Raw genomic sequence first — 15,031 nt, 5'->3', positions numbered from 1 at the left:
ACGTCACCAACGGGTGGCGTAACTTTCCCTGAAAACCCCTCACCATGGACGAAAGTCCTGGTGAGATACCGGCGTATGCCCGGATAAAGAATACAATCCGTGTTATTGTATCAGAAGAGAAGGCGACGACCTGCGGCCTGAAGTTCTTGGTGGAGACCGTGCTTGTTGGCATTTTCAACATTCAGAAGCGGGAGATATTGGCGGTACAAGACTATCCTAGGAGAAGAACATACGACATAACTTTTGTACAGAATGGAGTGTTCCAAGATCTGCTGGCGGCATACATGGTAAAAAACGATCCGAGACTGGACGGTATTGAATTTTACGAACATGTGTTGGACATCACTAAGATGATTGTGATAAAAATGTACTGCCCGTTTGCTGATTTAAAAGATGTGATGTCCTTTTTATCCCCCTATTTCAAAAGTGTAAAATGTATTGGCAAAATAATGAACGAAGTTGGAGTTTGGACGTCAAAGTGGAGATTTTTAGTAACTTGTTATAGAGATGCCAATACAGCAGGGGGGATAATGTTGCCGCCAGCACGCTTTAAATTAGGTGATATGGCAGGAGATCTTTTTTACACAGGAATGCCTCCATTCTGTAGAAAATGTCAAAAGTACGGTCACACCAAAGAGTTCTGCGAAAGCACCTGTAGGAACTGTGGCAGCTCTGAGCACGAGGCCAAAACTTGCCCTCTGGGGAAAAGGTGTCGTTTTTGCAGCCGAGTTGGTCATCTATATGCTACTTGTCCCCACAGATCGGAACAACCCGAGGTCCGGCCGAGGCGTCCAGAGCAGCCAGCAGGCCAGATCGCCCCCGCACAAGGAGAGGAACCAAGAGGTGAAGAGGCTGATGACATGGACACCTCCAGCAGACCCCCCCAAACAGGTGACCCAAAGGAGCAAAGGCGGTTTAAGAGAAGAGCCAGTGATCAGCGGACGAAAAAGCCCCCTCAGGAAACGGAGGAGATGGGTAGTTCGGATGAAGCTGATCCGCCTGGGCCGCAGGAGGTGCTGGGTCAGCCTGTACCTGAGGCAGAGGACCCGGGCGGAGCGGCAGCAAGGTCTAAGAGGCGTAGGGCGTACTCGGAGGTGGCAGCGGGGGTGCCGATGGGAGTACCTGCTAGAGCGAAAGCAGGGAAACCAGTTGACGCACCCCCGGAAGCACCAGCTGAAGGTCTCCCCCCTTCTCGCCAGTTGGGGGAGACAAGCATAGCCACCTCTGAGGTGACAGAAGTCCCTGAAACGGCCGCGAGTGCGTTTCCTGCCCCTATCGTAGGGGAGGAGGCTGCCATACGAGATGCTCCAGAAACCTTGCCCGTGGAGTCCATATGGGACCCATTTTCGATCAGTGCCTCAGGTATGGCGGGGGGTCAGCTGTCTGACATGAGTTCCTCTCCAATCTCCTCAAGTTATACAGTCGGTTTGAAGTCGGAGGGCGATGAGAGTTCGAGTGAGGTCTCTGGTAACGCCGAGGACTGCTGAGGCCACCTCGGGTAAGATTACATAAGACTGTCTCTTTTCCCTTTTCCTCATGGCAGAGTTAGGTGGCATTTCCTTAAATGTTAGGAGCGTGCATTCCAAGACGAGAAGAGCTGCCCTGTTTGATTATCTTTCTATTTTTTCCGCCACCGTTTTTTTCCTACAGGAATGCTGTATCCCACATCGCACGAACTACAACAAATATAAGGAAGACTGGAGACTCGGACCTTCAGTGTGGTCCGGGTCTAACGATTCCAGAGCCGCAGGTGTCGCCATTTTATTTAAAGGGAACGTTTTAATTGACAGTTTTAATGAAATTTTACCAGGTAGAATTTTATTGGTCAAAGCTTTTATAGACGGTATTAGATGGCAGTTTTTAAATTTTTATGGGTCCTCGGACAAGAATGAAAGAGCTAGAATGCTAGAGATTTTACCCCTTTTTTTAAACGATTCAGAGCCACTTGTTTTAGCGGGTGATTTTAATTGTATTTTAAAGGGGGAACGCCGGTTCTCTAACTCAGTAAGCAGGAATTATGACAAAACCTCCTCATTATTAAAAGATATAGTTACTGATTTTAAACTTACTGATGTTTTTAAGAAATGTAACAGCAATTTATCTGCAGAGGCCGGCGTCACCTGGAGCAATGTGAACTGTAGCTCCAGGATCGATTTTATATTCTGCTCTTATCAAGTACTGCCTTTTAAATGTGATCTTAATCCCAATGTTTTATCTGATCATAAATTATTGTATTTTAAAGTTAAAAATGATATTGGGAAAAATACTGTCAAAAAAGCCTGGAAAATGAACGTTTCCCTTTTAGATGATCCGCAAATTTTATCTGATTTTATTACCTTTTATAAGGGCTGCAGATGGGTAAGACATCCAAATATGTCCATAGTCTCATGGTGGGAGAAAATAAAAATAAAAATAAGAGATTTTTTCATAAAAATCGGAAGGAGAAAAGCAAAAGAAAAACAGGATTTTTTTGCTAATTTGAATACCCGGCTGCAGACCCAATACAAGTTCAGAGAACAGGGTATGCAGGTGGAGGAGGAGATTATGGAGATTAGGAAGGAGATCTCCCAGTGCCTGGAGCAGAGAGGTAAGGAAATTGTCTTTCGCTCAAAAATGAAACACCTCGAGGAAAATGAGACCTGCTCCAGGTACTTTTTTAAGAAAATTAACGATAAGCATACCCTGTTAGACAATGTTGATGGAGATACAAACACTGACAATATTTTAAAAAAGGTACACAGATTTTATGCGGATCTTTTTAATATAAAGCTTGTTAATGTTGATTTGATGAACGACTCATTGAAGGAGGTTGACGCTGTTTTAAATCCTGTCTCCAAAGATTTTTTATTACAGGATATTACGGAACAGGAGATTTTAGATACCATCAAGAGTTTTAAAACAGGTAAAGTCCCTGGCCCTGATGGTATACCCATAGAGTTTTATGTCACATTTTATGGAGTTTTAAAAGAGGATCTCTATTCCCTTTTTACTCAAGTTTTTAGAACAAAAGCCCTCCCGGGGTCCTGGAAGAAAGGTGAGGTGTCCCTGCTTTATAAAAAGGGGGACAAAACAGATATTAAAAACTGGAGGCCTATCACCTTACTAAACGCAGACTATAAAATAATGGCCAAGATTTGCGCGAATAGACTAAAGGCTGTTATAGAGAAAATCGTCCACTCCAACCAAGTCTGTGGGATACCTGGGAGGAGCATATGGGACAATTTAAACCTTTTAAAAGATGCTATTGGTGATACGAAGGAGAGAAAAGGCAGATTGGCGGTTTTATCCATAGATTTCGAGAAAGCCTTTGATAGAGTATCACATTTTTATCTTTTTAAGGTTTTAGAAAAGATGGGTATACCAGAAGGTTTTTTACAGTCTCTGAAGGCCTTTTATGAAAATTGTACGAGCAAGATTTTAGTAAAGGGTTTTAAGACACAGGATGTCCTTTTAAACTCCGGAGTGAAGCAGGGGTGTCCCTTGTCCCCACTACTTTTTATATGTGCGATCGAGCCTCTACTCTGCAGATTGAGGAATGACAGGCAGATATGTGGAGTCCCCCTGCCGGGCGGGGGGGGACTAGAGGCAAAAGTGGTGGGGTACATGGATGATGTCGCGGTCCTGTGCAGGGACGCCCCGTCACTGCAAAAAGCATTACAACAGATATACCAATTTTGCTGCTCCTCCGGTTTTAAAGTCAATTTTAATAAAAGTAATATTTTAAATATTGGCAATATGATTTTACAGGACATTCCAGTCCCTGTGTCGGAGTCTGTACAGATTTTAGGGGTCTCCTTCAATGAGTCAAACAATGGTTTTATCAGTTGGGACTTGGTGGCACAAAAAGTTAATAAGAAAATTTGTTTATGGAATCTTAGAAAACTGACAATGGAGGGAAAAATTTTAATCACAAAAATGGTGATTTTACCAATTTTATTATATCTAAGTATGGTTTTCCCTCCCCCTGATATTTTATTAAAAAAGATTACCAAGGCATGTTTTACATTTTTATGGAATTCTAGGATGGAGAAGCTCAGGAGAGAAAAAGTGATGTTACCAAAGCTAATGGGTGGTAAAGATTTTCCAAATATAAAAGCATTTCTTTTAATCCATTTTTTTACACTGTGTCTTAATACTGTTTTTAAGGAACACTACTGGTCTTATTTTATCCGTTTTAACACTGGCTATTTTATGAGGAGGTACGGATGGTTCTCTACGGTTTTAAGCTCGCCATATGCTTTTAACCTGCCAGACCAGTATAAGATTTTAGAAAAAATAGTGAACCTTTTTAACCTAAAAGACAAAAGAATAGAAGATGTAAAAAATAGTAAATATGTTTTAAAGGAAATAAAAGAAAATGTTTTAATAGCCCCCATTAGCAATTTTAATGAAAACAAATGCAAAATTATCTGGAGCATGGTTAATGCTAAATTCATTTTTAATTCACAGAAGGATCTGGCCTGGAGCTGCGCCCACGAGTGTCTTCCATGCCGGGCATTCCAGCATCGAAGGGGACTGACCAACTCGGCTGCGTGTCCAAGGGGAGGATGCCGCGATGACGAGACAGTCTTACATCTCTTTTGGCAATGTTATTTTTCACAACTAATATGGACAAAAATCCTCCCCTTGATGAAGAAGATAACCGGAATAAAAAGAATTACAAGTGAAGGCGTATTTTACGGATGTCTGGAGTGCCCAACAAGGACTCAGAAAATTATGGCATGGAAGATTACTAACTGCGTTAAAGCAGCTCTGTGGGCGGCCAGGAATATTCTTTTATTCAAACATGAAATTTTATCTGTGAATGATATTTTAGGAATTTGTTTTTATGAAATGCACAAATATTATCTTTTAGACAAAAAATTCTCTCCTGTTTTAAGTAGAAAATGGTTTTTTAGCGAATGGAATTCTATAATATGATGCCACCAAGTGCCCTTTTATAAATTGTATGATTTTAATCTGACAATTTGTATTTATTTTTTAACCATTGTTGTAAAATGTGAATCCCTGTAAAAATGTTGAAAAATGTTAATTTATTGTAAAACCTGAAAAATTTTAAATAAACGGTTACCCCCAAAGTTGGGGTAGTCAACTTAAAAAATCTGTTCTTATCAGTTTAATATCTGATACGTCCCCTATCTGGGGACCATATATTAAATGGATTTTTAGAACAGGGAGATGGAAATAGAGCTTGCTCTGTCCACTCCACGCATTGACCTGGTATTGCAGTATTTCCAGGACCGGTGCACCCTTTCCTTATGTGTTGACTAAAAGCAGATTCCAAAAGTGTTTTTTGTCTTTGCTATTGTTTCTGTCTTTCTGAAGGGATCTCCCCTTTTAATCCCATTATTTCAACACCTGTTGGACAATGCATGAGTGATAATGAGCTCATTGATTAAATGCAATTAATGAATAGATTGCCACCTCTTGTTGTGTGTCGTCTGTGTTTCTGTGTTTCCGGCATTTCACATTGGAACACCTCATTCACCTTCCTTGTCTTCTCTCCGCCCTCCCTTTTAGGTAAGTTAAAGAGCTGCACCTGAGCCAGCCACTGATTGATTGATTGATTGATTGATTGATTGATTGATTGATTGATTGATTGATGCAGCACAACAGTCAAATAGTGGAGTGGAGTAGGGGAACAGCAAACAGCCAATAAAGCAGCCCGCCCGCTCGCCTGCCCGCCACAATGGACCTACCTGTGTACACTAGATGGATGTGATGGAATGTACTGTCGTCCCTACATTTCAAGAAGAAGTAAGAATTGCAGTTGCAACAAAGCCTTGCTTGCCTACAAAGAGAGCAGCAATTTGGATTTGTTACTATGTTACCTAGAAGAATAACAAACTGTGCAAGGATGGAGGTTGTAGGAGCAAGGAGAAGTTGTCTGTAAAGTTGGTGGATGCCTATTTTCCATTTTGCAGTCCCTTGTCTCCCTCTTGTGGCCTCCTGGAGGCAACTAGCTGTGCAAAAAAAAGACAGCCTGGCGGCCGGCTGTTGCAGTGTTGCCCTCTCAGGCAACACTGAGTGACTGACTGAGCCTCACCGTCTTATATAAAGTTCAGACGGAACTTTGCACGTGTCATAGTGGAGCCCTCAGGATTCCAGAGCCAGCTTTCTGACATCATAATGGGGCCTCAGAGATAAAAGCCTGGGCCCAGGCAGTGTTGGTCAGTGCTGCTCAGCAGGCAGCACTGGACTGGACTGGATTACAGCTGATACAAGGTGTGAAGGAACAAGGGGTGGCTGTGGGCATGCACTTGCTGCCGCTGCCAGTGTTTATCTGCATGGCAGCAGGGCATTTGGGCGTTGCCAGGAAGGCGTTTTTATGTAGATTCCTCCTCTTTCAGCACTGCATTGTGGTGCAAGCAAAAGAAGCAAATCCTGTCTGGCTTCCTCTCCGGCCTTTATTCACCTCCCGTGTAGCTGTGAGTGTGTGAGCCTGCAGGGCCCCATGGAATTGCCTAGAAGTAGGCTGAATCGCTGCAAGGGCTGAACAGCAGTATCGGGCAGGCTCGGGCAACGCGCGGCCCGTTCGGGTTATCGCTTCTCGGCCTTTTGGCTAAGATCAAGTGTAGTATCTGTTCTTATCAGTTTAATATCTGATACGTCCCCTATCTGGGGACCATATATTAAATGGATTTTTAGAACAGGGAGATGGAAATAGAGCTTGCTCTGTCCACTCCACGCATTGACCTGGTATTGCAGTATTTCCAGGACCGGTGCACCCTTTCCTTATGTGTTGACTAAAAGCAGATTCCAAAAGTGTTTTTTGTCTTTGCTATTGTTTCTGTCTTTCTGAAGGGATCTCCCCTTTTAATCCCATTATTTCAACACCTGTTGGACAATGCATGAGTGATAATGAGCTCATTGATTAAATGCAATTAATGAATAGATTGCCACCTCTTGTTGTGTGTCGTCTGTGTTTCTGTGTTTCCGGCATTTCACATTGGAACACCTCATTCACCTTCCTTGTCTTCTCTCCGCCCTCCCTTTTAGGTAAGTTAAAGAGCTGCACCTGAGCCAGCCACTGATTGATTGATTGATTGATTGATTGATTGATTGATTGATTGATGCAGCACAACAGTCAAATAGTGGAGTGGAGTAGGGGAACAGCAAACAGCCAATAAAGCAGCCCGCCCGCTCGCCTGCCCGCCACAATGGACCTACCTGTGTACACTAGATGGATGTGATGGAATGTACTGTCGTCCCTACATTTCAAGAAGAAGTAAGAATTGCAGTTGCAACAAAGCCTTGCTTGCCTACAAAGAGAGCAGCAATTTGGATTTGTTACTATGTTACCTAGAAGAATAACAAACTGTGCAAGGATGGAGGTTGTAGGAGCAAGGAGAAGTTGTCTGTAAAGTTGGTGGATGCCTATTTTCCATTTTGCAGTCCCTTGTCTCCCTCTTGTGGCCTCCTGGAGGCAACTAGCTGTGCAAAAAAAAGACAGCCTGGCGGCCGGCTGTTGCAGTGTTGCCCTCTCAGGCAACACTGAGTGACTGACTGAGCCTCACCGTCTTATATAAAGTTCAGACGGAACTTTGCACGTGTCATAGTGGAGCCCTCAGGATTCCAGAGCCAGCTTTCTGACATCATAATGGGGCCTCAGAGATAAAAGCCTGGGCCCAGGCAGTGTTGGTCAGTGCTGCTCAGCAGGCAGCACTGGACTGGACTGGATTACAGCTGATACAAGGTGTGAAGGAACAAGGGGTGGCTGTGGGCATGCACTTGCTGCCGCTGCCAGTGTTTATCTGCATGGCAGCAGGGCATTTGGGCGTTGCCAGGAAGGCGTTTTTATGTAGATTCCTCCTCTTTCAGCACTGCATTGTGGTGCAAGCAAAAGAAGCAAATCCTGTCTGGCTTCCTCTCCGGCCTTTATTCACCTCCCGTGTAGCTGTGAGTGTGTGAGCCTGCAGGGCCCCATGGAATTGCCTAGAAGTAGGCTGAATCGCTGCAAGGGCTGAACAGCAGTATCGGGCAGGCTCGGGCAACGCGCGGCCCGTTCGGGTTATCGCTTCTCGGCCTTTTGGCTAAGATCAAGTGTAGTATCTGTTCTTATCAGTTTAATATCTGATACGTCCCCTATCTGGGGACCATATATTAAATGGATTTTTAGAACAGGGAGATGGAAATAGAGCTTGCTCTGTCCACTCCACGCATTGACCTGGTATTGCAGTATTTCCAGGACCGGTGCACCCTTTCCTTATGTGTTGACTAAAAGCAGATTCCAAAAGTGTTTTTTGTCTTTGCTATTGTTTCTGTCTTTCTGAAGGGATCTCCCCTTTTAATCCCATTATTTCAACACCTGTTGGACAATGCATGAGTGATAATGAGCTCATTGATTAAATGCAATTAATGAATAGATTGCCACCTCTTGTTGTGTGTCGTCTGTGTTTCTGTGTTTCCGGCATTTCACATTGGAACACCTCATTCACCTTCCTTGTCTTCTCTCCGCCCTCCCTTTTAGGTAAGTTAAAGAGCTGCACCTGAGCCAGCCACTGATTGATTGATTGATTGATTGATTGATTGATTGATGCAGCACAACAGTCAAATAGTGGAGTGGAGTAGGGGAACAGCAAACAGCCAATAAAGCAGCCCGCCCGCTCGCCTGCCCGCCACAATGGACCTACCTGTGTACACTAGATGGATGTGATGGAATGTACTGTCGTCCCTACATTTCAAGAAGAAGTAAGAATTGCAGTTGCAACAAAGCCTTGCTTGCCTACAAAGAGAGCAGCAATTTGGATTTGTTACTATGTTACCTAGAAGAATAACAAACTGTGCAAGGATGGAGGTTGTAGGAGCAAGGAGAAGTTGTCTGTAAAGTTGGTGGATGCCTATTTTCCATTTTGCAGTCCCTTGTCTCCCTCTTGTGGCCTCCTGGAGGCAACTAGCTGTGCAAAAAAAAGACAGCCTGGCGGCCGGCTGTTGCAGTGTTGCCCTCTCAGGCAACACTGAGTGACTGACTGAGCCTCACCGTCTTATATAAAGTTCAGACGGAACTTTGCACGTGTCATAGTGGAGCCCTCAGGATTCCAGAGCCAGCTTTCTGACATCATAATGGGGCCTCAGAGATAAAAGCCTGGGCCCAGGCAGTGTTGGTCAGTGCTGCTCAGCAGGCAGCACTGGACTGGACTGGATTACAGCTGATACAAGGTGTGAAGGAACAAGGGGTGGCTGTGGGCATGCACTTGCTGCCGCTGCCAGTGTTTATCTGCATGGCAGCAGGGCATTTGGGCGTTGCCAGGAAGGCGTTTTTATGTAGATTCCTCCTCTTTCAGCACTGCATTGTGGTGCAAGCAAAAGAAGCAAATCCTGTCTGGCTTCCTCTCCGGCCTTTATTCACCTCCCGTGTAGCTGTGAGTGTGTGAGCCTGCAGGGCCCCATGGAATTGCCTAGAAGTAGGCTGAATCGCTGCAAGGGCTGAACAGCAGTATCGGGCAGGCTCGGGCAACGCGCGGCCCGTTCGGGTTATCGCTTCTCGGCCTTCTGGCTGAGATCAAGTGTAGTGCTGGTTACTTGTAGTCAGTGCTGCCTGGTCTTAGTTGGGAGGTGCTCAGGTACCCTCTCTCTCGGCCTCGGGGGATCGTCCAGGTTCGCCTGGACTTCACCCCCGTGCTGCTATTTGGGAGAGAGGCTTAGTCCTGAGCAACGAGTTGCGATCCACATATCCCCCGTGTAGGCTTCGGCCGAAAAGGGGAAAGCTGCGTAGACGTTACGTCACCAACGGGTGGCGTAACTTTCCCTGAAAACCCCTCACCATGGACGAAAGTCCTGGTGAGATACCGGCGTATGCCCGGATAAAGAATACAATCCGTGTTATTGTATCAGAAGAGAAGGCGACGACCTGCGGCCTGAAGTTCTTGGTGGAGACCGTGCTTGTTGGCATTTTCAACATTCAGAAGCGGGAGATATTGGCGGTACAAGACTATCCTAGGAGAAGAACATACGACATAACTTTTGTACAGAATGGAGTGTTCCAAGATCTGCTGGCGGCATACATGGTAAAAAACGATCCGAGACTGGACGGTATTGAATTTTACGAACATGTGTTGGACATCACTAAGATGATTGTGATAAAAATGTACTGCCCGTTTGCTGATTTAAAAGATGTGATGTCCTTTTTATCCCCCTATTTCAAAAGTGTAAAATGTATTGGCAAAATAATGAACGAAGTTGGAGTTTGGACGTCAAAGTGGAGATTTTTAGTAACTTGTTATAGAGATGCCAATACAGCAGGGGGGATAATGTTGCCGCCAGCACGCTTTAAATTAGGTGATATGGCAGGAGATCTTTTTTACACAGGAATGCCTCCATTCTGTAGAAAATGTCAAAAGTACGGTCACACCAAAGAGTTCTGCGAAAGCACCTGTAGGAACTGTGGCAGCTCTGAGCACGAGGCCAAAACTTGCCCTCTGGGGAAAAGGTGTCGTTTTTGCAGCCGAGTTGGTCATCTATATGCTACTTGTCCCCACAGATCGGAACAACCCGAGGTCCGGCCGAGGCGTCCAGAGCAGCCAGCAGGCCAGATCGCCCCCGCACAAGGAGAGGAACCAAGAGGTGAAGAGGCTGATGACATGGACACCTCCAGCAGACCCCCCCAAACAGGTGACCCAAAGGAGCAAAGGCGGTTTAAGAGAAGAGCCAGTGATCAGCGGACGAAAAAGCCCCCTCAGGAAACGGAGGAGATGGGTAGTTCGGATGAAGCTGATCCGCCTGGGCCGCAGGAGGTGCTGGGTCAGCCTGTACCTGAGGCAGAGGACCCGGGCGGAGCGGCAGCAAGGTCTAAGAGGCGTAGGGCGTACTCGGAGGTGGCAGCGGGGGTGCCGATGGGAGTACCTGCTAGAGCGAAAGCAGGGAAACCAGTTGACGCACCCCCGGAAGCACCAGCTGAAGGTCTCCCCCCTTCTCGCCAGTTGGGGGAGACAAGCATAGCCACCTCTGAGGTGACAGAAGTCCCTGAAACGGCCGCGAGTGCGTTTCCTGCCCCTATCGTAGGGGAGGAGGCTGCCATACGAGATGCTCCAGAAACCTTGCCCGTGGAGTCCATATGGGACCCATTTTCGATCAGTGCCTCAGGTATGGCGGGGGGTCAGCTGTCTGACATGAGTTCCTCTCCAATCTCCTCAAGTTATACAGTCGGTTTGAAGTCGGAGGGCGATGAGAGTTCGAGTGAGGTCTCTGGTAACGCCGAGGACTGCTGAGGCCACCTCGGGTAAGATTACATAAGACTGTCTCTTTTCCCTTTTCCTCATGGCAGAGTTAGGTGGCATTTCCTTAAATGTTAGGAGCGTGCATTCCAAGACGAGAAGAGCTGCCCTGTTTGATTATCTTTCTATTTTTTCCGCCACCGTTTTTTTCCTACAGGAATGCTGTATCCCACATCGCACGAACTACAACAAATATAAGGAAGACTGGAGACTCGGACCTTCAGTGTGGTCCGGGTCTAACGATTCCAGAGCCGCAGGTGTCGCCATTTTATTTAAAGGGAACGTTTTAATTGACAGTTTTAATGAAATTTTACCAGGTAGAATTTTATTGGTCAAAGCTTTTATAGACGGTATTAGATGGCAGTTTTTAAATTTTTATGGGTCCTCGGACAAGAATGAAAGAGCTAGAATGCTAGAGATTTTACCCCTTTTTTTAAACGATTCAGAGCCACTTGTTTTAGCGGGTGATTTTAATTGTATTTTAAAGGGGGAACGCCGGTTCTCTAACTCAGTAAGCAGGAATTATGACAAAACCTCCTCATTATTAAAAGATATAGTTACTGATTTTAAACTTACTGATGTTTTTAAGAAATGTAACAGCAATTTATCTGCAGAGGCCGGCGTCACCTGGAGCAATGTGAACTGTAGCTCCAGGATCGATTTTATATTCTGCTCTTATCAAGTACTGCCTTTTAAATGTGATCTTAATCCCAATGTTTTATCTGATCATAAATTATTGTATTTTAAAGTTAAAAATGATATTGGGAAAAATACTGTCAAAAAAGCCTGGAAAATGAACGTTTCCCTTTTAGATGATCCGCAAATTTTATCTGATTTTATTACCTTTTATAAGGGCTGCAGATGGGTAAGACATCCAAATATGTCCATAGTCTCATGGTGGGAGAAAATAAAAATAAAAATAAGAGATTTTTTCATAAAAATCGGAAGGAGAAAAGCAAAAGAAAAACAGGATTTTTTTGCTAATTTGAATACCCGGCTGCAGACCCAATACAAGTTCAGAGAACAGGGTATGCAGGTGGAGGAGGAGATTATGGAGATTAGGAAGGAGATCTCCCAGTGCCTGGAGCAGAGAGGTAAGGAAATTGTCTTTCGCTCAAAAATGAAACACCTCGAGGAAAATGAGACCTGCTCCAGGTACTTTTTTAAGAAAATTAACGATAAGCATACCCTGTTAGACAATGTTGATGGAGATACAAACACTGACAATATTTTAAAAAAGGTACACAGATTTTATGCGGATCTTTTTAATATAAAGCTTGTTAATGTTGATTTGATGAACGACTCATTGAAGGAGGTTGACGCTGTTTTAAATCCTGTCTCCAAAGATTTTTTATTACAGGATATTACGGAACAGGAGATTTTAGATACCATCAAGAGTTTTAAAACAGGTAAAGTCCCTGGCCCTGATGGTATACCCATAGAGTTTTATGTCACATTTTATGGAGTTTTAAAAGAGGATCTCTATTCCCTTTTTACTCAAGTTTTTAGAACAAAAGCCCTCCCGGGGTCCTGGAAGAAAGGTGAGGTGTCCCTGCTTTATAAAAAGGGGGACAAAACAGATATTAAAAACTGGAGGCCTATCACCTTACTAAACGCAGACTATAAAATAATGGCCAAGATTTGCGCGAATAGACTAAAGGCTGTTATAGAGAAAATCGTCCACTCCAACCAAGTCTGTGGGATACCTGGGAGGAGCATATGGGACAATTTAAACCTTTTAAAAGATGCTATTGGTGATACGAAGGAGAGAAAAGGCAGATTGGCGGTTTTATCCATAGATTTCGAGAAAGCCTTTGATAGAGTATCACATTTTTATCTTTTTAAGGTTTTAGAAAAGATGGGTATACCAGAAGGTTTTTTACAGTCTCTGAAGGCCTTTTATGAAAATTGTACGAGCAAGATTTTAGTAAAGGGTTTTAAGACACAGGATGTCCTTTTAAACTCCGGAGTGAAGCAGGGGTGTCCCTTGTCCCCACTACTTTTTATATGTGCGATCGAGCCTCTACTCTGCAGATTGAGGAATGACAGGCAGATATGTGGAGTCCCCCTGCCGGGCGGGGGGGGACTAGAGGCAAAAGTGGTGGGGTACATGGATGATGTCGCGGTCCTGTGCAGGGACGCCCCGTCACTGCAAAAAGCATTACAACAGATATACCAATTTTGCTGCTCCTCCGGTTTTAAAGTCAATTTTAATAAAAGTAATATTTTAAATATTGGCAATATGATTTTACAGGACATTCCAGTCCCTGTGTCGGAGTCTGTACAGATTTTAGGGGTCTCCTTCAATGAGTCAAACAATGGTTTTATCAGTTGGGACTTGGTGGCACAAAAAGTTAATAAGAAAATTTGTTTATGGAATCTTAGAAAACTGACAATGGAGGGAAAAATTTTAATCACAAAAATGGTGATTTTACCAATTTTATTATATCTAAGTATGGTTTTCCCTCCCCCTGATATTTTATTAAAAAAGATTACCAAGGCATGTTTTACATTTTTATGGAATTCTAGGATGGAGAAGCTCAGGAGAGAAAAAGTGATGTTACCAAAGCTAATGGGTGGTAAAGATTTTCCAAATATAAAAGCATTTCTTTTAATCCATTTTTTTACACTGTGTCTTAATACTGTTTTTAAGGAACACTACTGGTCTTATTTTATCCGTTTTAACACTGGCTATTTTATGAGGAGGTACGGATGGTTCTCTACGGTTTTAAGCTCGCCATATGCTTTTAACCTGCCAGACCAGTATAAGATTTTAGAAAAAATAGTGAACCTTTTTAACCTAAAAGACAAAAGAATAGAAGATGTAAAAAATAGTAAATATGTTTTAAAGGAAATAAAAGAAAATGTTTTAATAGCCCCCATTAGCAATTTTAATGAAAACAAATGCAAAATTATCTGGAGCATGGTTAATGCTAAATTCATTTTTAATTCACAGAAGGATCTGGCCTGGAGCTGCGCCCACGAGTGTCTTCCATGCCGGGCATTCCAGCATCGAAGGGGACTGACCAACTCGGCTGCGTGTCCAAGGGGAGGATGCCGCGATGACGAGACAGTCTTACATCTCTTTTGGCAATGTTATTTTTCACAACTAATATGGACAAAAATCCTCCCCTTGATGAAGAAGATAACCGGAATAAAAAGAATTACAAGTGAAGGCGTATTTTACGGATGTCTGGAGTGCCCAACAAGGACTCAGAAAATTATGGCATGGAAGATTACTAACTGCGTTAAAGCAGCTCTGTGGGCGGCCAGGAATATTCTTTTATTCAAACATGAAATTTTATCTGTGAATGATATTTTAGGAATTTGTTTTTATGAAATGCACAAATATTATCTTTTAGACAAAAAATTCTCTCCTGTTTTAAGTAGAAAATGGTTTTTTAGCGAATGGAATTCTATAATATGATGCCACCAAGTGCCCTTTTATAAATTGTATGATTTTAATCTGACAATTTGTATTTATTTTTTAACCATTGTTGTAAAATGTGAATCCCTGTAAAAATGTTGAAAAATGTTAATTTATTGTAAAACCTGAAAAATTTTAAATAAACGGTTACCCCCAAAGTTGGGGTAGTCAACTTAAAAAATCTGTTCTTATCAGTTTAATATCTGATACGTCCCCTATCTGGGGACCATATATTAAATGGATTTTTAGAACAGGGAGATGGAAATAGAGCTTGCTCTGTCCACTCCACGCATTGACCTGGTATTGCAGTATTTCCAGGACCGGTGCACCCTTTCCTTATGTGTTGACTAAAAGCAGATTCCAAAAGTGTTTTTTGTCTTTGCTATTGTTT

At 43.5% G+C, this 15,031-nt stretch overlaps 4 non-coding genes across 4 annotated transcripts; all 4 read left to right on the top strand.

Annotated features, from left to right (window-relative positions):
- The first annotated feature begins 5,067 nt into the window (after window positions 1-5,067).
- Window positions 5,068-5,254, top strand: LOC142722332 (U2 spliceosomal RNA). The gene has a single exon (XR_012874645.1). It is a non-coding gene; the product is annotated as a U2 spliceosomal RNA (small nuclear RNA).
- Window positions 5,255-6,542: 1,288 nt separating this feature from the next.
- Window positions 6,543-6,733, top strand: LOC142722326 (U2 spliceosomal RNA). Its single transcript, XR_012874640.1, has one exon. It is a non-coding gene; the product is annotated as a U2 spliceosomal RNA (small nuclear RNA).
- Window positions 6,734-8,013: 1,280 nt separating this feature from the next.
- LOC142722314 (U2 spliceosomal RNA) lies at window positions 8,014-8,204 on the top strand. Its single transcript, XR_012874628.1, has one exon. It is a non-coding gene; the product is annotated as a U2 spliceosomal RNA (small nuclear RNA).
- Window positions 8,205-14,787: 6,583 nt separating this feature from the next.
- LOC142722331 (U2 spliceosomal RNA) lies at window positions 14,788-14,974 on the top strand. Its single transcript, XR_012874644.1, has one exon. It is a non-coding gene; the product is annotated as a U2 spliceosomal RNA (small nuclear RNA).
- The last annotated feature ends 57 nt before the right edge of the window (window positions 14,975-15,031 follow it).

This window comes from Rhinoderma darwinii, unplaced genomic scaffold (genome assembly GCF_050947455.1).
Source record: "Rhinoderma darwinii isolate aRhiDar2 unplaced genomic scaffold, aRhiDar2.hap1 Scaffold_533, whole genome shotgun sequence".
Taxonomy (NCBI): domain Eukaryota; kingdom Metazoa; phylum Chordata; class Amphibia; order Anura; family Rhinodermatidae; genus Rhinoderma; species Rhinoderma darwinii.
The sequence above is the reverse complement of the archived record's forward strand: the minus strand, read 5'-3'. Positions and strand labels throughout refer to the sequence as shown.